The 23,700-nt window shown below is 31.7% G+C and overlaps 1 pseudogene; it reads left to right on the forward strand.

Moving 5' to 3' along the window:
- Positions 1-15,746: 15,746 nt before the first annotated feature.
- Positions 15,747-15,844, forward strand: LOC128039487 (small nucleolar RNA R71; annotated as a pseudogene).
- The last annotated feature ends 7,856 nt before the right edge of the window (positions 15,845-23,700 follow it).

The following is a 23,700-nucleotide window of genomic DNA, read 5'->3' on the forward strand; positions in this document are numbered from 1 at the left end:
TATCATCTAGCATTAATATCAGAAATCAATCAAAATCAATCATATTGTCCCTTATGCAAGCCCTCGAGGCTCAAAATACACATTTGAAATAAGTCGGGACTAAATCGGGTACTCAAAGAATATTTTAGAAAATATTAAAAATTTTCAAAGTTGCAGGGGACACACACCCATGTGGCCAGGCCGTGTGTCTCACACGGTCAAGAGACACGCTCGTGTCTCATGCTGTGTGGACTTTCGAAATTGGAACACACGACCGTGTCCTAACCCGAGTCCAATCTTTTGAGCTCTCTAACTTGGATTACACTGCCAAGCCACACGCCCGTGTGCTAGGCCGTGTGAGCATTCTGTTTTGTGCAAATTTAAGATATAGGGGACACACGACCGTGTTACTTGACCATGTGTCACACACGGCTGAGACATACATCCATGTCTCTGCGCGTGTGGACAAAAATAGCTCATTTTCCTAGACATATTTCTCATCCAATTTGTAAACCACCTAATTCAACATTTTTGGACATCATATAGCCATAACAAGGCATTCAAATCAAGCTAAAATCAATACTTAAATATGTATTACTATCACATACAAGCAATATGCCCTTAGGCTCTTTAAATGACAACATGGCTCATATCAACCAAATAACTAATTTCACCTACATGACTAAATACATATATGTATATTTTACCAAATATATCAATTCAACCCAACCATCAATATACTTATAAGATTACCATCATTCAACCATTTCAAACACACATCAAACATGATAAGGCCACTTATATATACACATCAAAATTTATCCATCACAAGCCATTCAAATGGCTAGTTCCATCAAAACATTTATATGACATCAATGGCGAAGTTAACCTATACATGCCATTATAACCAAAATTAATTTACTAAATATACCGAAAAGGCCGATGGATAGTGTGAAGTTGCTCCGACCAGCTTCCAACCAAAATGAGCTTTCGAATTACTATAAAACATGGAAAATAACACAGAGTAAGCATTTAATGCTTAGTAAGTTCGTATAACGTAGAAATTAATTTACCATTCAATCACATTTAAGGTAAGCATGCTAACATAACCAAACCAATTTGGCCAAAAGTCTAAACACATATCCTTAATATGTTAGCCATGTGAAACTCATGTAATAATCAATAATCATGGATGAACATAATCACTAGGCAAGTTTCACCTACATGTATCACCCATCTCATATTTCAATATATCATGTAATATTATTTCCATGTAATTCATGTATATACCCGTAATTTGTTCATTTTGAACTCATATTGTTTCATATCAAAACTTTTCCCGTTGTACCATTTAAAATATCATTGGATACATGGGTAGTACAGATAAAGTATACAAATCTGTAATATGTCATTGGGAAGCTCATAAGAGCCGTAAATCGGGTAGCTCAAGAGAGCTATCAATCGGGAAGCTCATACAAGCCAAATACCAGGAAGCTCATGAGTGCTGTGGTGTCTCCGCAACACATGCAGGACCACAACCAAAACGGGAAACTTAATGACATGTCATTTCTATCCTTCGAAATTTTAAGGTTCAAACGGGACTTGGTACTTGTCGGATATGTGATCAATAATTATTCATGGAAATTATGCAAATCACACACAATAATATTTAGTTTAAAACATATAAATATAAAATTTAGTTACACGAACTTACTTCGACAAATGTTCGTAGATATGTAGGCTACTAATCCGATACATTTTCTTTGCCTCGATCTAACTCTGTATTAGGTCTATCCGGATCTATACAAATGAATTTAACTCAATTTAATATGATTCATATTTAATTTAATCCAACACACATCTTTGGCAAAATTACTATTTTGCCCTTATATTTTTATTTATTCGATTTAGTCCTTAGGCTCCATACTATTTTGCCCTTATACTTTTAATTTATTATGATTTTCATACATATCTATAGCATCCCATGTATTTCATAAAATTTATAATTTTTCCATAATTTTTCATATTTTCAATTTAGTCCCTAATTGACAATTTCATCAAAATTCTCTTTTACGAAGTTGTTTATCTAACAACAACCTTTCATTTTCTATCATAAAACTTAAAATTCAACAATACTCATTTATGGAAAAACCCTAATACTTTAACAATTTTACAAATTAATCCCCAAGATAGTTAAATTAAGCTATTACGATCTCTAAACATAAAAATAATTAAAAGCGGGACAAAAATACTTACCTAATTAAGCAAAATAAGCTTTCTAAAACTCAACTTCCATGGCTAGGGTTTCCATGTGTTTTGATGAAATATGATGAAAATAGATTTTTTTCTTTTATTTAATATTACTTTAAATCTTTAATTTCCAAATTAACCTTAATAATTTATCCAATTTCCAATGATGAATAATCATTCTTATCCACTAACTCCTCTAAATGGTCTATTTGCTATTAAGGACCTCCAATTTTAAATTCCATAGCTATTTGATACCTTTAGCTACTAGAACTCAACTTTTACACTTTATGCAATTTAGTCCTTTTTATCAAGCTAGGCATGTAAACGGTAAAATTTTTGAACAAAATTTTCATACGATATTTCTATCATATTGTAAACCATAAAATAATTTTGAAATAAATTTTCTTCTGACCTCAAATTTGTGGTCCCGAAACCATTGTTCTGATTTCACTAAAAGCAGGCTGTTACAAAAGCAATTTAATTATGTTTTTATCTAGTTTTCATTTTTAGTTCATAAATAATAAAATGTGTAATTTGAGCCATTTATATGACCTTAGGGGCCAAAGTAAACTTAAAGGTAGGCTAACCTATTTGGTGAGTTTGCATGACATCATTTGGAGGCATAGGAACATAAGACTGACCACGATGTTGCAACATAGACCGTCGATGTCACAACATAGTGAACAGAGCACTCAAAAAGAGGAAACTGCCGTCAGTGTCACAACATAGCCAAAGGGTGTCGTGACAAACCCCTATAATCAAGTATTAGCGCATAAACTACAATCAGTGTCACGACATAGGCCAGAAGATGTCGCGACACCAACGTGACAATATCAATTAATGAACCAAGGGCATTTTGGTTTTTACAACAAGCTTTAATGAAAAATTTTAGTCGAATTAGGTCAATGGATGACCGCCTTCAGACGTACTTACTTCTAAAGTAAATTTACTGCAACCAAATATGAAAGCTAGGTTGTTTCCGTAAGTATGTGGGTCATGTTATAATATAGATTTTACAACAAAGCAAGAAAGTACTCTGAGGATCGTACCAAAGGAAGGCGAGCACTAAATTAATAATAATTTAAATATTAATAGATCTAATTAGTATTTTAATTAAATTATATTACGATAAAACATAAAGTGAAAAGAATTTGTTTTATAGGAAAAAATTGCATAAAAGAATAAAAACGGAAAACTAATATGTTAACTCAATCAAATCTCGGCATAGGAGACTAAATCGCTTCAGTGGTCATAACTAATTCCTATGCCGGGTTCTACTCAATCAACTAGTCGCTAGCCTAGCAGGATCTTTCAATCTTCTACTAAACTAACGAGTCAGCAAGAACTACTTATCTCTCGACCTCACAATGAAAACCGAATTGAGGTAAGGTCTTCATGGATAGGTAATACTAATTTTGGGTTCATTCCCACCTAGATGACTTCCTACGGTTGTTAGGACTAAGGTTTAAGTTCTTCCTATCCCAAACAGTTGATCCCCTAAGAAACCCTAGATGACTCCCACGTCCACTAGCTAATCCCCCCATAAGAGGATTAGTTCCTCATGGATCTCATAAACAGCAGAAACTAGATAAAAGAAATAAACATGAAAAATAAATCAAGAATAAATGTTTAAGAGAAATCTTGAATTGTATTGATTATTGAAAACACATAAATCCATAAGAGTTTGATGAATCCACAAATCAGATTCTCCACAAACCAAAGTGTGAAATACAAATAAAAGAAAATCGTAAGCACTAGAACTGAAAACTAAAATAAAATTTGTAACCTAAAATAAAAGAAAAGTTCTAAGATACAAAAAAGATAAGTGTTTAATGAATCTTATTTATAGATTTAGGGTTGGTCATCCTCCATTGACCTAAATCGGCTGATGTTTCCTCATTAAAGTTCATTGTGCAAACCAAAACACCTGAATTCATTAATTCTTTACGTCAGGCCAGTGTCGCGACATCCCCTGCCATATGCTGCGACACTGATGGCAGTTTACTTGGCTCAAGCTCAGATTCAAGGCTATGTCACGACATCCTCTGGCTGTGTCATGACACCGAAGGCAGTCTTGCTATTTTGGGTATCCTTCTAACTATGTTGTGACGTCGAACATCCGTATTGCAACATGACTACTATTCTTGTGTTCTTAAGCCTCTGAATGATGTCCTTCACACTCACCAAACATGTTAGTCTTTCTTTAGGCCTATTTTGGCCCTAAAATGTCATATAAATGGATCAAATCACACTTTTTATTATTTGAGAACTAAAAGTGAAAAACAAAATAAAACAAATTGGAATTGCTTTTATTCAAGCTCCTTAAGTTTGAAAAATAGTTTTATCTGCTACAACGAATTGCGGTAGATCTATGGACGATGACCAACCTTAACCCTAACCCTATCCCTATAAATAGACAACTCTAAACACTTTATAGACATTTTTTATTCAATTTTTACGTTACGACTTTCAATTAGTTTTAATTTTAGTTTCTCTTTAGTTTACTTTGTACTTAGATTTTTTTTCATATTGTAATTCTATTTTAGTTCTTATTTTGTCAATCAAATCTTCGGGGATTATTGTTCACACTATTATCAATACATCGGGATTCTTCTTAAACTCTTTTCTTGCTCTATTATCTATGTATATTATTTTAATCAAGTTTATGATGTCTACAATATCCATGGGGAACTAATCCATTAACAGGAGATTAACGAATAGACGTGGGAGTAATTAAATTCTACGTAGGGTCTCTTAGCGAATCAGTTGATTAGGATAGGAAGAGCTTAAAACCCTAAGCTTAGCGATCCTCAGAAATCATATAGATGGGAATGAATCTAAAATTGGTATTTTCTATCCTGAAAACCTTACCCCAATCTAGTCTGGATTGTTAGGTCAAGAGATAAATAGTTCTTACCGACTCATAAGGTTAGTGGAAGGTCGAGAGGCTCTGCTAGGTCAATGACTAGTTGATTGGATAGAACCCAAAATAAGAGTTATTTATGAACACCAAAACAAGTTAGTCTTTTGTCGTTGATTTGATAAAATTTGCAAATTGTTTTCCCTATTTGATTTTATGTTTTGTATTATTTTAATAAAATAATATTTTCCATCACCTTAGGTTTAACCGCAATATAGTTTAATTAAATTACTAAATAGACCTATTTGCATGGAAATTATGAATAGTTTAGTTTCACCCCTAGGGAATGATCCTCGGAGTACTTCCTACTTTATTGTAACTATATTATGACCTGAACAGTATATTTGCGGAAACCATTTAACACTTATATTTAGTTGCAGTATTCATACCCTTGATATTAGTACATCCAGAGGCGGTCAACCACTAAGTCAAATCCAACTTGTAACATATGTATATTCATTAGGAACATTACATTTCTATTTAATACCTTTTTCCATTTCTGTCATTTTCCAAGAGAACTAAAGTAAATTAATCTCGAATACACAGGACTGATTTACTTCCACAAACTATAGAGTTGGTTTGCTTATAGAAGCTTTATTTAATGTTGTTCCCTCAAGCTGTCAAGAATTCACAACATGTGCTGGATCTCAACCATCGATAAGGAATAATTCATTTTTCTCACACGAACTATGATATTTGGGCTGCTCACTCAAGCTATAAGTTAGGTTTACTTTTACAACTTTATTTGATGTTGCTCACTCGAGCTGGTGAGAATCTGCAACACATGCTAGATCTTAGCCATCAAAAAAGGAATCCCTGACCAACACCCAATTTATTTTTGAACCCTAATGGCATGTCATTGATATCCTAATCGTTTACGAAGTTCACATCGGCTCTATTACCATTTCTATATCATTTCAATCCTTGAAACCATATACTCACTTTTTACTTTTTGAATAACAATCCATATTCATTCTTAACCCTGTAATGCCATCATATCCATATCATCCATCCATATATACATTTCAATTCTGTTCAATATTTGTGGTAATCATATCATTCATTCTTTACGATTTAGTCTTTTAGATGTCAATTTCACCAAAATTACATAACAATTTAAATTAATAAGTAAAAATATAATAAAATATATAATGAATTAAATAAGAATGTCTCATATGCACTTACCTAGAAAAAATAACAAATGTAAGGTGTCGGGGACTAATATGCAATTTTGTTTTTTCTTAATTATTCTCCGATAGATTCAATTCCCAATCTATAATAATTTATTTCAATTTATCAATTCCAAACCTATTTTAATAATGTATTATAAGCATATATGAATTCAATTTCATTTTTGGATGTCCACTAAAGTTTTACATTTTATTCAATTTAGTTCATAAAACTAAAATTATAATATCTTTCAAAATTGAGCCTCGATTTTGAAATCTATCTCAATTTCATCCTTCTACAGCCTCTATATTATCTATAATTATAGAAATTTAACATAAATTTTGAAATTTATACACTTTAGTTCCTATATTCAAAAACTAGCAATTACGCTTACAAACTAGTCCTTTTCATTTCTAAACTTAAAATCTAACAAATTAACACCAAATTCATCAAGTATTCATCAATAGAAACTTTTGAAAACTTTAACAATTTTACTAATTGGTACAAGGGCTAACTAAATCAAGCTTACATGACTTCAAAACATAAAATTTAAAAGAAATGGACTTAGATTACTTTAGAATTTAAAAGAATAAAGCTTGGATGATGTCAAACCCTATGTTATTCTATGGTTTTGGTGACGAAGAAGGAAAAATATAAAGATAATGACCACATGTTCTTATAATTAACATAACAAATTATAATTAATTTAATATAAACCTATTTAATTAATAATTAATTTAACATTAACATTATTAAACCAATTTGGTGGATGGTAGATGTCCTCCACTACCGTAAATTAAATTAAAAAGGGTCAATTTTTCAATTGGTCCTTTAATTAATTAAAATCCCATAGCGATTAATTTTACTTTTACAATTTAGTCCTTGTACCTTAATTAATAATCAATTCGCGAAATTACCTATCCAAAATTCAATTCACCTATGCAATAACTCTGTAAATATTTAATAAACATAATTACTAGCTTGATTCATAGAATCAAGGTCTCGACACCTCATTTTTCAAAACTACTAACTTTAGGATCGATACACTTGTACCTTAATAAAACTATTTAATAAAAAAATTCGTAAGGCTAAAATTCAATATAATACCATAATTAAATTGTAAATATTAATTAATAATATTTATGGACTCAATCATCGAGAATGGGGATCCAAAACTACCATTTCGACACCACTAAAAATCGGGTTGTTATAATAGACATATATTGTAAAATACTAAATTATACATAACTATTGATATTATATATTTTATTATAATCTATAATATAATAGTTATTTATGTGTGTATTAATAGTTTTAGTCATAGTTATACACTATATTATTATATTTTGTAATAGCATATCATCTATTCCAGTTAGCTATTAAAACCGACTCGACTAAATCAAGCCAATTTAAGAAAATAGGTTGGTAAATTCATTTTGATTTCGCACCAATTAATAATTATATATATGTATTAATATTTTAAAATATATTAGTAAATTATGTAATACTATATGGCATACTATAATAGTAATATATAATATATTAATTATTATATATTATTGTTTATTATTATATTGATTGAAATATGCTCCAATTCCCTATACTCTTCGCACATTTGAAAACAAGCTCTCCTATTATATTATATAATGTTATATCATATCATATATTAATAGTTTATATATATGCATTAATGATTAAATATTATAATATTATGTAATACTATATCTTTTATTATAATCTATAATATAATAATAGTTATATACATATATATGTATTAATAGTTTTAATAATATTTATATACTATGGGGAGGAATTGATCTATTGCAATTCATTATGGCAGATTAAACTATTTTTCGTACTTAATGAGCTTGTAGGAAAATAATTTAGTTATATTTTCGTTTTTAGTTCACACATAATAAAATGAGCAACTTTGACTATTTATATGACCGTATGGGACAAGAGAGGCCTAAAGGTAGATTGCCCTATTCAGTGAGTGTGTAGGACACTATTTGGAGGCATAGAGAAAGTAGAGTTAATGCGATGTTGCAACACGGAGCTTTGATATCGCAACACAACAAAAGAAATATCAAAGGAGCAGACTGCCTTCGGTGTCACGACACAGCCCTGAAGACACGCCCAAGCTAGTAAGTTGCCTTCGGTGCCATGACACAACCAAATGATGTCACGACAGAGCCCTAAAGACATGCCCAAGCTAGTAGACTACCTTCGGTGTCATGACACAACCAAAGGATGTTGCGACACAACCCTAAAGACTCACCCAAGTTAGTAAATTGCCATCAGTGTCGTGACACCGATGTGACAAGGCAAATTAATGAGACAAGGGTTTTTTCATCCATACAACAACGTTTAACGGAAAAAATTCAGTGGAATTAGGTCAAGGATCGATGGCCAACCCTAGGCTTTACGACCTTAAGAAGTCATATACGTGGGAATGAACTCAACATTGGTATTGCCTATTCGTGAAAACCTTACCCCAATTTGGTTTGGATTGTGAGGTCGAAAGATAAGTAGTTATTGCCGACTTTTTAGGTTAGTGGAAGGCCAAAAGGCTCTGTTAGGTTAATGGCTAGTTGATTGGATAGAACCCAAAATAGGAGTTAGTTAGGAACACCAAAGCAAGTTAGTCTTCAGTCGATTAGATATCATAAAATCTACAAATTGTTTTCCTTATTTGTTTTAATGTTCTTTTAGTACTTGATAAATTATTATTTTTCACCACCATAGGATTAATCATAATATAGTTTATCCCAAAGGTGCCTTCAAACCAATAGCTCGAATACCACTTGTCACGGGGCTAGATCTTTTGTCTCGCAATTCGTACGGCCTTAGGTGATCCATTTGTCCAAACTCGCCTAAGTCAGCCTTTACTCAAGTGAGGATTCCTTAAGAACTCCTCCAAGGCACCAAGTTGAAGAGTGGAAGCGATTTATGCCAAAATAAGCTACAAATAGCAACAGAAAGAGCGCACACAAAGTGTTTGAGTAAATGCTCTCAATATTCTCTTATTCACAAAGAGTAATGAAACAATGAATAGAGTCAGTAAAAATGAGGGGGAGGCTCTCTATTTATAATTGAGCTCCCCCAAAACCAACGGTCAAGATACGTTTCCATCTACGGATGAGATTAACCATATCCCTTGATTTTAGAGATTTACAAGATATGCCATATCAAATCTAATCTAATCTTTACAAGATATGATTCCCTCAATCTTCTAAGATTAGTTACCAAATTAGCCTCAGTTGTCATATCTTCATTATCAGGCCAACCAGGCTTCAATCTGACAGGCTTCTCCAACAGTTTCTTGAATTAAACCTGTTAGCGTAAAGATTAGGATTAGTTTAGTCTCTCCTCCCTTGGGTACGATCCTTGGAGTACTTCCATATTGTAAAACTATATTACAACTTGACTCGTATACTTGCAAAAACTGCTGAACACTTATATTTTGGTTGCAGTATTTGGAACGACGAAAATGTGCAAGTGTACACAATCGCAAAAAGTAATAAAGTGACAAGTAAATGTCGAGTTATCGTACCCATAGGGCTGTGAAAAGAATTGTTTATGAATGCAATTTAAAACACTTTGGTGAAGAAAAATATTTTTATTTGAGGAGGTGATTAAAAACTAGGATTTTAACTAAGTAAAATAAATAAAAAATAAAATAAAAGTTCTAATGCACGATTTCAAAAGATGATTTTAATCAAGATGACATAATTGTGCTAGATTAATTACATTTCTTAACTTAGAATTATTAAACTCATGTTTATGTTGTTATGAATAAAATCACGGCAACTCGGTAATTTGCTAACTTATGAAAATACTTACCTACCAAAATCCATTTATCTATTGACTATATCTCTATGTCAATTCAACCGATTAAACAAATTTTAATAAGCAAATGTGTTAATGCACATACATACTTAAGAAATTAAAATAATCTAGTGTACATATCTCTATGCCAATTCAAACAATTAATTCAATCTCATAAGAAAATAAAAGATTACGTGAGGTAACAATGTATTTCTACCTTGAAACAGTTTAATCACAATAATCTTACAAGTTATGCAAGGCTAATGTATCGTTAGATACCGTTACTAGTTTAACCCTCAGCTACCTTAGATGATTAAACATGCACTGATTAAGTATTGTGTCAATTAATTACAATTTCAATCCGTTTAAATAATTAATTCATTAGTTACCTTACAAACGTAATGCAAGAATAACTTAGTCATGGTTTTACTTAATCAAACATCTTACCAAGACCTATAACAACACAAACACAATTTTAATAACTCAAGTAGAAGAAATGCAATAAACCTAACACGAATTAAATTTAAGCCATATTAATTAAATTAAACATATCAACATCACAATTATTCATAGACATGTTCATAACAACAACAATAAAATTAAAAGGATAAGGAATAAGAATCAAATCCGGTGTTTCTCCGAGGCTTGACTAGTTTGCTCCGCTCCTCTTTTTCCGCTTGCTCTTGTTGAATCGAGGCTTCCATGAACACTTGAATGCTTCTCCAAATGGTGGTTGAATGAATCTCTTTCAAGAGGTGAAATCCGCAAGGGAACGGGGAGGAAAATGAAGAACAATGAAGAGATAAAAGTGATAGAGAAGTGAAGAATGAATGGTTTTGAGATGTGTTTCAAATGAGCAGCCAAGGGGGTTTTTTATAGGTTGATTCGGCTACTGAAAATAGCAAAAATTAGCAGCCATAGAGTTCCCCCATGGCAAGCCACACATGTGGCAAGTTTGAAGGTTTCAAACTTGCTATTTTAAGGTAGGGGAAATCTAGAAAGGCATAAATAGTGGAAGGGTTTGAATGCAAATTGAAGGAGTCTTCAAGGGTTATTTTGCAAGCCTAATAATCATCCAAACAAACTGATTGGGCCAGCATGTGGGACGGTTTTGGGCTGCCCAATGCTCGGTTGGATCGATTTTCTCAGTTTAGGTCAAGTAGGCCTCGTTTCATAATTAATTAATAATAATTTATTTAAACCAAAGTAAATTGGATTAAAATTTAAAATTTATTATATTATGAATTAATATTCATAATTTGGACTGTCTTAGGCTGAAAAATTAATTTGTCTTGATGCTTCAAAATCGCTTCTCAATTTTGTGCTTCTAGTAGTGTCTGCTAAGCCAATTATCGTTGTTTATGCGATTCTATCGAAAATTATCAAAATTAATCAAAATTTAATATAAAATTAATTAAAATCCAACATGTTAAAAATTTAAGTGCAATTTTATTATTTTATGATTATTATATATTTTTCGACAAGAATTTTATTGAAACTGCATGAATTTTTGAGTTAAAAAGGGCATGAAAAGTGTGTATATTTTGGTGTTTCCACACCCCCAAAATTAATTTATTGCTCATCCTGAGTAATGCACAAATTAAAAAGAATTTCTCAGAAACACCTTTCAAAAATTCCTTCAGAACAACATTCTTCCCAAAATTATGGATTTAGTATACTTATGCTCAAGAACAAGAATTTTGAGATTAACGCTACTTAAGTATATATCATTCAAATTAATCTCAATTATTATTATGATAGAAAAAATAGACTAAATGCTTACTCAATAAAGACATGTTAAATCTCTACCAATATGATTTTATTCCCTTATTTAAGCTTAAGTTGCAATCATCAAGTTTAATTTATGCCTTCATATGTCGAGCATAACAATTTCTCTCCACTAATGTAGGTAGCATAGAAACTTGAATCAATAGGTCTTTAAATTCGGTTGTAACGTGGCTAGGTTGGGGATAGGTAAAAGATAGATAAATTTAGGCTAAAAACCTTAGACTCAGCTTCAATCGGACCTTTGAAATATTTACCTCCAATACACCAACTTATTTTGCTTTCACATGCTCTTTTGTACATCTATTTTTTTTCAAGTACATATGCTCTCTCTTTTTTAACATGAGCATTTTACTGTATGTATTACAATTTTTGAGCATTTGATAGTTCTTTTCAACTCCCCTAAACTTATTTTCAAAGAATATTTTAAATAGTACTGAGTCTAGTGTTTGGGACAATTTAAAAATAATTAAGAGAAAAGTGATGGCTAAATATTGCAAGGGTTCAAATAAAATTAGGCCATGTAGTCTCAAAGTTGGGTTTCAAGGGATAAAAATTCATCAAGGTTGGCTTGAAACGTTCAAGCGGTCCAAAAAAAGGTTGCCTAAATCATTTTCAACATTCCATGCTTCCTAGGATTTCGCCTCAAGAAATTACTAAGTCAATTCTAGAGACTTAAACTTTCAGGCATGTTTAACTTTCCTAAGGAGCTAAAATTTTATGGTATGATTTGCATGCTTTATTAAAAATACCTTTATGTCATAATTCAGCTAACATAATAATTATTGAAATAATCAAACTTTATATATACTGAAGTTTAGCATACTTAACAAAATTTCAAATTTTTGAACAAAATATAACACAATCATATTTAAAAAGAAAATTTTATTCTAAGAGGAAATAATTTCAGTTTTTTGGTCCCCTTACTTAAGATGAACAATGTCCTCATTGTAAAAAGTGAATAGATACTATACACCAGGTAGGATTCTAGAAAAGAGGAGGTGAGTCAATTTGACTGCTTAAGTACCAAACTCTCTCTAGATCCAATCCCAGACATGTATATATCTATTGCCACATTTTGTACTTTGGAACTTGTTCATTTTTATTTATAATTTTCACCTCTTGTTTTATTATGCAAAAAATAAAAATCCTAATAGAACCTAATCCTAACATAACCTAGGAAAGAAAATAACATAAGGTAAAGATCCCCCTTTTTTTATTTATTTGCAGACCCCTCAGAATCCATCGCCTCGTTCCTTCCTCAACATTGGAGTCCATGGTTTGAGTGTAAATTCTGGAAATTTAAGTACAAAAACAAACGAGTTATGATATATATATTTTTAAATGTATCTCTGATTGATTCATCCCGCATTATTTTTGGTATCTCCAGTTAGCTTGTTGCTACAACTGCATGTGTTGCAGCCTAGCCATTATATCAAAATATTCACTTCGTGAAATGGTGCTAGATGAAAGGACTCTCGGCGTTGGGCGTAGAAAAAATGTTAAGGGTGGTTTCAGTTTCGGGTAGGTGGTTGAGTAGCCGATGGTAAGGTTTAGAGTTGAAGAGGGTGGCGATTTTAAGGATAGTTTAGGTACGATAATTGGTGACTTCAAATGAAGGTGTTCGGGGTGGTGATTCAAGGAGTTAAGGGCTACGGCATTAAAGGGTTAAGTGAGATGCACTATTGAGCTACTTAGGAGCGGCGGTGGAGTATGGTAATGGCTATAGGTTTGTGCGAAAAAAGGTCAAATATTTCCCTTCTTAGTAGTGTCTTAAGCCCAATGGCAGCTCCTTTTTGGATCCTAAGCTCCTATACTGAAAGTAAACTAAATAAAACTCAAAGAAATTAGTGCATGACCAAATACTTAAATTTTTCAGACTAGTGAGAAAAATATTTCTTGAAAAATTACATTAAATTAAACTCCCAAGAAAGACTGGATGGGTCATAGATGGTCTTGCTTAAGTCTCAATCTCTTAAACAGAGTTTTAATTAATGTAATAAACCAAGGAAAATTTTATCTAAGTCTACCATTTTATTCAAATGAGAAAAAGAAACTAAAAATATAAACTAACGATAGAGAAAGTGAAGAGAACTCCCTCCATTTTATTCAAGATCGTCATTGACCATGGTGGTGTCAAATAGTCATTTGTCATACCAAAAATAACCATCTAGGAAGTAATCATATTCTCTCCTATCAAATCTGTCTAATATCTTATTAGGGAAAGAAAACCTGGAATGATCTTTCCTGGTGACCTTGTTTAACTTCCTGTAATTCCTACAAATCCTCCAACACGTGACTCGAATATCTCCAATAATCCATTCAACACCCTTTCTTGTGCTTTTCCAAAACAACAAATGACTCTTCTTCTTGATTCTTGGTGAACTCAACTGTCATGATAGGTAAAAATAGAGATAAACCCAAATAATCATATTTCAAATGAAGAGGCAAAGTCTTCAGTTTCAGTTCGACTGGCTCTTCAATCAACACTTTTGGTTGTGTGTACTCTCGAGATAATAACTCTAATGATTCCAGTGGAACTTCTTGAGTGAATCCCTTCGTTTTAGCTTCTAACAAAGCCAAACATCCCTCGTCTTCATAATCACTTGGCGAATCCGCTAGCAGAATACATTCTAACGGATCATCTATAGCATTAAGCTCCAGCTCTGTAGAAGCCAGCGATTACATCTTGGAAATAGTAGAACAGTCTTCAATTACATCTGGGGATTTAGCAGTATTGAAGTCACTAAAATTCACCTCATCATCAAAAATTTCTTTCAACTGAGTATCCCATTGCTGCTTCTGGAATCGTTGAGGATATGAAAATGGTGTAATCTTAGCTTTAACCGGACAACTCTTCTATGGAAATTTTTCTGCATCCGACAAGAGTGTTAAAGAATCAAAATTAACTGGTTTAGAGTTTACATCATCAAGATCACTAAATCTGACTTCTGTGATACAGGAGTTTCAACACTTGGTTGAACTTACTCTTTGTCTTGAGTACAACAGGCTCATCTTGAACCTCAACCACCTTGGGCTCCAATGTCTTTCCACTTGGCAAAGTAACTGCTTTGCAATGTTCTTTACCCAAAATTCTTATATTTTCTGTGTCACTCGACCAAATACCTTAGGGTTTATTTTGAAGTTCATTGGTTAGCTGACTCATTTGATTCTTCATATTTCTTAAAGTGGTATCATTCTTCGCTATGTATGCCTTCAGCAGATTCTCAAGATCACTTGAGATTCAGTTGGTGGGGGTTGTTGCACTTTTTGAGAATATTCTAATGGATAATTTGGTCGAAATGGCATAACAGAGTCGTTATGGTCCACCCATTGATTACTCCATGGAGAAGTTGGATGATTCTTCCATGAAGAGTTGTAAAAATTTGATTGCAGACCATTTCAATTCCGATTTCCCATGTAATAATTTGACTCTTGATTCGATGGGAAATTTTCAAAGAAATGGTAATTTCCACAGTATTCACAAGAAATATTCTTGAACTGGTTCAGCTGTTGACCTAACAAATTACCATTGAAACCATTAACAATTATGTTCTTAAGCATAGAAAACATAGAGGATACCTAGGTTGCCAAAGAAGTAAGTGTGTCCGCTTCATGTACTCCTATTGCTTGTCTTTTTGAGGCTGCTCAGTTGGTTGGCCACTGATAGTTATTGCTGGCAATTCTTTTAATAATCTCATAAGCATCGTTATAAGACTTAGAAAGAAGGGCTCCATTTGTCGAAGCATCCACCATCATTCTAGTATGAATATTGAGACCAATATAGAAAGTCTCTATTTGAACGCAGCATGGAATGCCTTGATGAGGGAACTTTCATAATAACTCCTTAACCGCTCCCATGCCTCATATAAAGATTCTTTATCAAGTTTGTAACAGCCCGATTCTGGGCCTAGTCGGAATAGTGGTTTCAAGACCACAAATCTGATGAGGGAAAATATAATTATTATTATATTTTTATGGTCTAAAATTTCACGAAAAGCTTTCGTGAAAATTTCGTTCGAAAATTTCGACGTTTGGGCACTCAATTTAGTCAAAAGGACTAAATTGTAAAACTGCAAAAGTTGGGTTTTATATGTTAGAGGTGTCCAATTGCTATGAAACTTTAAATTGGAGGTCCTTATGTGCTAATTAGGCCATTAGTTAATTGATGGACAAAAATGGGCATAGAATTAGTGAAATAGATTTTTTTAAGTAAGGGCATTTTAGTCATTTGGTAATAAAAAGAAATAAAATGGGAAAAAAATGAAAAAATGGTGTCATCTTCTCCATGGTGAACGAAATCAGCAAGGGGGAAGCCATATTTAGGGTTTTCAAGCTTCCAAGCTCCATAGTAAGTGATTCCAAGCCCCGTTTTTAATGTTCTTTACGTTTTTGGAGTCTCGGTAACTTGATTTAGCTTATTCTAGCAATAATTTAACATAGGGTTCATATTTGGAAAAATACACATAGGTGAAATGTGTTTATTTTGATGTTTTATTGAATAATATGAAGCTTAAAATTATGTTAAATAACTTTTCTAGTCGATTTTAAGTGAAAACGGGTAAATCGACATAATCGGTAAAAATATTTAATGTTCATAAGTACATATTAGAGTGAGAATTTGATATTTCTATAGAAGGAAAAAGTGTTCAGCATGTTCTAAAACATAAGAATAAGGAGTGAAATTTAATTTTCGAGCTTGGGGACAAAAATGTAATTATGCAAAAGTTTAGGGACAAAATTGTAATTTTGACAAAAGTTGAGTCAAAGCTTGTTTTAATAAATGTGAATGTTAAACAAGCTCAATTTGCTGTTATAGATCAAGAAATATGAGAAGTCAACCTTAATCGGGGAAAAGAGAAGATTGGGGATTAAATTCCAAAATCTTTACATTTTGTATCGAGGTAAGTTGTATGTAATTAATACATTGTTATAATTATTTTTGTTATATTTCGTGACAATATATGCGAAAGGGTTGGATGTGAAATAGTTATATTAAAGTTAGAAATTTGAAATTGATAGTTGATTTGTTTAAAATCAGCTTGGTTTATGGATATACCAACTGCAAGTAATGGTTGAAGTGATTTAAATCGAATTATTAAATTGGTTATAGAGTTGAGTGGAAAGATTGATATTATAAAGTGCTATGGAGAAATTGTAAATTATTGGAAAGTAAGAATCTTTGTGGAACTATCGGAATGGTAAAGATTTGAATAAGGTATCGATGAACACGTGTGTAGTACTGTGTGAAGGCTACTACGTGTATCGATAAATGATGGTCACATGTGTAGTACTAAGTGAAGGCTACAATGTGTACCGAGAAGCTTTGGTCACGTGTGTAGTACTGTGTGAAGGCTACTACGTGAATCGATAAATGATGGTCACATGTGTAATACTAAGTGAAGGCTACTATGTGTACCGAAAAGCTTTCGTCACGTGTGTAGTACTATGTGAAGGCTACTATGTGAACCGTAAAACTTGATAACGTGTGTAGTACTATGTGAAGGCTACTACGTGAACCGTAAAACTTGATCACGTGTGTAGTACTATGTGAAGGCTACTACGTGTATCGAATGATAAAAGTAACATGGGTAGTACTGTGTGAAAAACCTCAAATATTTGTTGTTATACCGACATGTTCAATGAGATATGAGTATGTGATTGGAACGTGATAAGTTGCGAAAGAGTGACTGAAGTGATGAAGTCTTGTATTGTGTTATAAAATAAATGGTTATAGTGCTATGTGAATGAGGGATGTTGGAATAGAATAGATTTGGACAGTGACAATGATGTTAGTTTGAAAAATCACCAAAAATTATATAAATTGAGTTAGTGGTTGAATAAGACATGAAATTAAATCTTAATGAGTCTACTTTCACATAAAATAGAAAGAATGGCCAAAGGAGTTATATATTTTGAGATATTGGAATTTTAATGAGACAAGGTCTGAATGATTTCAAAATCCTCTATTCTGACTTCGGAAAATCACTAAAAATTGTACAAAAATAATTATGTTTTGAAATTTACATTATTAAATTTCTTATTGAATCTATTTTCAAAAGAAATAAGTGGGAACATCATTTGAAGTCTGTACTAAGAGATGACTAACTTTTAGTGAAGAGAGGTCAGAAGTGTCAAGCAGTGAAACAGGGGCATTTTAGAGAATAAACTGTACTAATTGGCTGAACCAAAATTTTGAAAATTTTATGGTAAAAAGGAATATGAGTCTAGCTTCAGGGAAAATTTATGGATCTTAATTTGGAGTTCTGTAGCTCCGGATAAAAATAATTTAGTGACTGTGACGCAGAGAAACAGTTTGTTGGAAATTGAATAGATAATAGATTTATGTGTGATAAAAATTATATTATATATGGTATGATGCTAGAAATTTATTTATCAATTACATACATACTTACTAAGCTATAAGCTTACTCTTCTTTATTTTTCCCTTGTTTTATAGTGATATTAATCAGCTCGGGAATTGGACGAGGTCAGAAGATCATCCACACTATCATCATCATCTTTTGGGTATTTTGCAGCCAATACTTTGAAAAATGGCATGTATAGATGACTTAATGTAATGTGGTATAAATTTATATACATATGTATAAAATATTGTTTGGTTTAAAATGTTGGTGTATATTAATTAATAAATTGTTTCCTTAAACTATTAACAAAGTAATTAGAATGTTGTGGATGGATAAATTGTGTCTGAACATATAATTGTATTTGGTTGAAATATTGAAGTTGTTTGAAATTGTGTTTCGAGAATTTGCAGGAGGAATTGAATGTTTATGAAAATGAATTATGTCAAAGTTTTTGTAAAAAAAAATAAAAATAAAAAAATATTTCAGATCGTTTGATAACACTTCTTACTTTGTTTCGATGATGAATACGGGTAAGAGGTGTTACAAAGTTGCTAAAATGAAGTGATTTCATTTTAGATCTTGGCGGTTAAAGATGGAGGGAAATATTTCATTAAGAAACGTTTAACCAACTCTTGCCATGTAGTTATGGAACCAGACAGTAGGGAGTTCAACCACACTCGTGTTCTATCTCTTAAGGAGTATGGAAATAATCTCAATCTCAAGGCGTTCTTAGTCACCCCGACTAGTTTAAATGAGTCACTCACTTCCATGAATAGCCGAACATGAAGATGTGGATCTTCAGTAGGAATCCCACTAAATTGACCCATATTTTGAAACATTTGGAACATGACCGGCTTCAGCTCGAATTTTTGTGCCTCAATTTCGGGTCTCCTAATACTCAGATTGAGCTCGTTGAATAGAGGAATGGCATATTGTTGAATGGCACAGTTTCTATCATCGATGACAATGATCGGATTGAGAGTATTATAAGCAAATATTCCTTCTGGATTTTGGTTTGGATTTTTGAAATTCATATCTTCGATCCTTCTTTGGTTCGCTTATCTTCTCCTTTATCAGAAAGTCCTTTCAATTTCAGGGTCTATAAGAAGTAAGTCAATAGTTTAATCAATACTCATAAACATCTGAAACAAACACAAAAAAAAGAATTAAAATTTAAGAGAAAAAAAAGACCAAAATGCAAAATTAACAATTTCACAAATAATGACTTTTAAAACAGTCCCCGGCAATGGCGCCAAAAACTTGGAACGACGAAAATGTGCAAGTGTACACAATCATAACAAGTAATAAAGTGACAAGCAAATGTCGAGTTATCGTACCCACAGGGACTGTGAAAAGAATTATTTATGAATGCAATTTAAAACACTTTGGTGAAGAAAAATATTTTTATTTGATGAGGTGATTAAAAACTAAGATTTTAACTAAGTAAAATAAATAAAAAATAAAATAAAAGTTTCAATGCACGATTTCAAAAGATTATTTTAATCAAGATGACATAATTGTGCTAGATTAATTACATTGCTTAATTTAGAATTATTAAACTCATGTTTATATTGTTAAGAATAAATTCACGGCAACTCGAAATTTGCTAACTTATGAACATACTTACCTACCAAAATCCATTTATCTCTTGACTATATCTCTATGTCAATTCAACCGATTAAACAAATTTTAATAACGAAATGTGTTAATGCACATACATACTTATGAAATTAAAATAATCTCTTGTACATATCTCTATGCCAATTCAAACAATTAATTCAATCTTATAAGCACATAAAAGGTTATGTGAGGTAACAATGTATTCCTAACTTGAAACAGTTTAATCACAATAATCTTACAAGTTATGCAAGGCTAATGTATCATTAGATACCGTTACTAGTTTAACCCTAAGCTACCTTAGATGATTAAACATGCACTAATTAAGTATTGTGTCAATTAATTACAATTTCAATCCGTTTAAATAATTAATTCATTAGTTACCTTACAAATGTAATGCAAGAATAACTTAGTCATGGTTTTACTTAATCAAACATCTTACCAAGACCTATAACAACACAAACACAATTTTAATAACTCAAGTAGAAGAAATGCAATAAACCTAACACGAATTAAATTTAAGCCATATTAATTAAATTAAACATATCAACATCAAAATTATTCATAAACATGTTCATAACAACAACAATAAAATTAAAAGGATAAGGAACAAGAATCAAATCTGGTGTTTCTCCGAGGCTTGACTAGTTTGCTCTGCTCCTCTTTTTCCGCTTGCTCTTGTTGAACCGAGGCTTCCACAAACACTTGAATGCTTCTCCAAATGGTGGTTGAAAGACTCTTTTTCAAAAGGTGAAATCAGCAAGGGAATAGGGAAGAAAATGAAGAACAATGAAGAGAGAAAAGTGAAAGAAAAGTGAAGAATGAATGGTTTTGAGATGTGTTTCAAATGAGCAGCTAAGGGGGCTTTTTATAGGTTAAGTAGCCTGCTAAAAATATCAAAAAGCTACAGCCATAGAGTCCCCCCATGGCCAGCCACACATGTGGCAAGTTTGAAGGTTTCAAACTTGTTATTTTAAGGTAGGGGAAAATCTAGAAAGGCATAAATAGTGGAGGGGTTTGAATGAAAATTGAAGTTGTATTCAAGGGTTATTTTGCAAGCCTAATAATCAGCCAAACAAGTTGATTGGGTCAGCATGTGGGACGGTTTTGGGCTGCCCAGTGCTCGGTTGGATTAATTTTCTCAGTTCAGCTCAACTAAGCCTCTTTTCATAATTAATTAATAATAATTTATTTAACCCAAATTAAATTGGATTAAAATTTAAAATTAATTATATTATGAATTAATATTCATAATTTGGATTGTCTTAGGCTGAAAAATTAATTTGCCTTGATGCTTTAAAATCGCTTCTCGATTTTGCACTTTTAGTAGTGTCTCTTGAGCCAATTATTGCCTTTTGTGCGATTCTGTCGAAAATGATCAAAATTTTTCAAAATTTAATATAAAATTAATTAAAATTCAACATGTTAAAAATTTAAGTGCAATATTATTATTTTATAATTATTATATATTTTTCGACAATAATTTTACCAAAACTACATGCATTTGAGTTAAAAAAGGCATATGAAAAAGTGTGTATATTTTCATGATTCTAGTATTCACAGTCTAGACGTTAGTATGTCCGGAGGCGATCAGGAATTCACTTATATCAGTGTAAAACTAAAGTTGTCTTACACAATTTTATATATTTTTGTAGAATTTATAATTTAACAATCCAACTATCAGATTTTATATTTCTTTTATATAGATCATGCATGTCAAATCTAATGCAAATAAAAAATTTTAACTATATATTTTATGTAAAAATTTAATCGTTCAATAAGTATTAATATATATAGTATTTTAGATTAATACGATAATGATATCGGGCCGATTTGAAAATTTACATGCATGACAAGTACAACTATATCAATAAATTCAGTGGTTGGATTGTTTAAATATTAATCATACAAAGAGATATGAAAGGGTGTAAAAGTACTTTAGTCCTACATTGGTGTAAGTTGATCCCTCCCCATATATTATATTATCATATTATGTAATAGTATATCATTTGTAACACCCCATACCCGTCTCAATCGTTGAGTTTGACCTACAAGATGCCACGTTTGTTGCCGGAGCAACTACGATCAATTATGATTTAATTTAATCATTTATACATTCTATTAATCGTATTACTCATTCACAATATATTATACAATCATTTACAAAAGCTCTTAAGATGACTTGAGGTTGAATAAGGACCAAATTATACAATCGTTTCTGTATTGAATATATTGATTCGTTATATTTCCATATTGGCCTTCCAGACTCGTATAAATCGACTCGCATGGTCTTTCACATGTTATCTTTAATTGCATTTCACATATAAGGTTTTATAATATCAATTCAAATCATCAATTCAATTCAAACAACATTTTTTTTCCAATTTATCCATTTTATTTCCTATTAACCTGACTCGAACTCTAGACAGATACATGGATAGTTCAACCAACATACAAATACGACACCCAGTGCCTCATCAGAACGTCTGAAGAAAATATTGTGCTCCATGTCTCATCGATATACTTGAAGTAGAATGTGCTCAGCACCTCATTTGAAGTAATAAAACGCTCTATGCCTCATTGGAAAAACCAACGAATAAACTAGTACACAAATCTAATCCTATGGCATGACAGCTATATTCGACTTTGCCCGAAGAGTTAATAAGGTACCAGATATCCAATTACACATCATTATATATATAATATCATAACCACAATTCATTTAATCAATTCCTAATTACTTGACATTATCAAGCTTATTTTATACTCGTTTACGATATATTCACGTCTCAATTCAGTTTTCAATATATCAAAGTTTTATACCATATCCATTTCAACATAGTTCACATCATTTTCATATCACACATCATATATCAATAATATCACGCTCTTTTATACTATATTTGTAACATCCAAAAAATCAGAGGTTAGTAGAATCGGGTTTGTAAATCAAGAAAGAGTGGTCATACCTTAATTTTTGAGATTATCTATGCATTTTTAGGAAACAAATGAGGTATTGATTTGTTGGTTAAGTGTTAAATGAGGTATTGATTTGTTGGCTAAGTGTTAGTGAAATGTTCCTTGAAACCCAATTTCAAATCCCTTCTCTCTCACCATTTTTATTATTTTGCAATTTTTTCCTTAAACCCTAGTTTGTGACATGTCTTATTTTTTAAAATAAATATTTCAAAATTATATCAAGAATGAGTTATTGGTTTGATTATTAAACATTAGTGAATTTATCCTTGAAGTCTTAACTTCAATTCCATTCACATGCAAATAATTTAATTTTTTTGACAAAACCCCTTATTTTAATGTGTGGGCCATCCAAGCCTATTCAATTTAGGTATAAATATTAACTTTTCACTAATAATAAGCCTTTAATTATCCTTATCATTTACCTAGCCATTCCTCTCCCCCTCTCATTCTCTTTGATTTTAATTTTTTTCTTTCATCCATTGTTGTTGTCGCCTACACCTAGTTTTACCATCTCTTTCTTTTTTTCTTTTTGCCACAAGATTTGTCAACATATTATCCACCACATTGCTATCATTTATCCTCAAAATCATCCCCAAATATTAAATCTTTAACTCCAAGATCGATCCCGAACATTACCAAGAAAGTGTCATTGTTGTTTCTCTCGACTAGCTTGGGTAATGTCTCTTTTTCTCTTCAATTTTTTGATTAATTTTGTCAATTAAAAACCAAGATTTCTAGATATGAAATTTGTGGGATTTTAAATGATTTCAAAGTTATTTTTCCCTATTTTAATGAGATCTCAAA

The sequence above is a fragment of the Gossypium raimondii genome, chromosome 2 (genome assembly GCF_025698545.1).
Source record: "Gossypium raimondii isolate GPD5lz chromosome 2, ASM2569854v1, whole genome shotgun sequence".
Lineage (NCBI taxonomy): Eukaryota > Viridiplantae > Streptophyta > Magnoliopsida > Malvales > Malvaceae > Gossypium > Gossypium raimondii.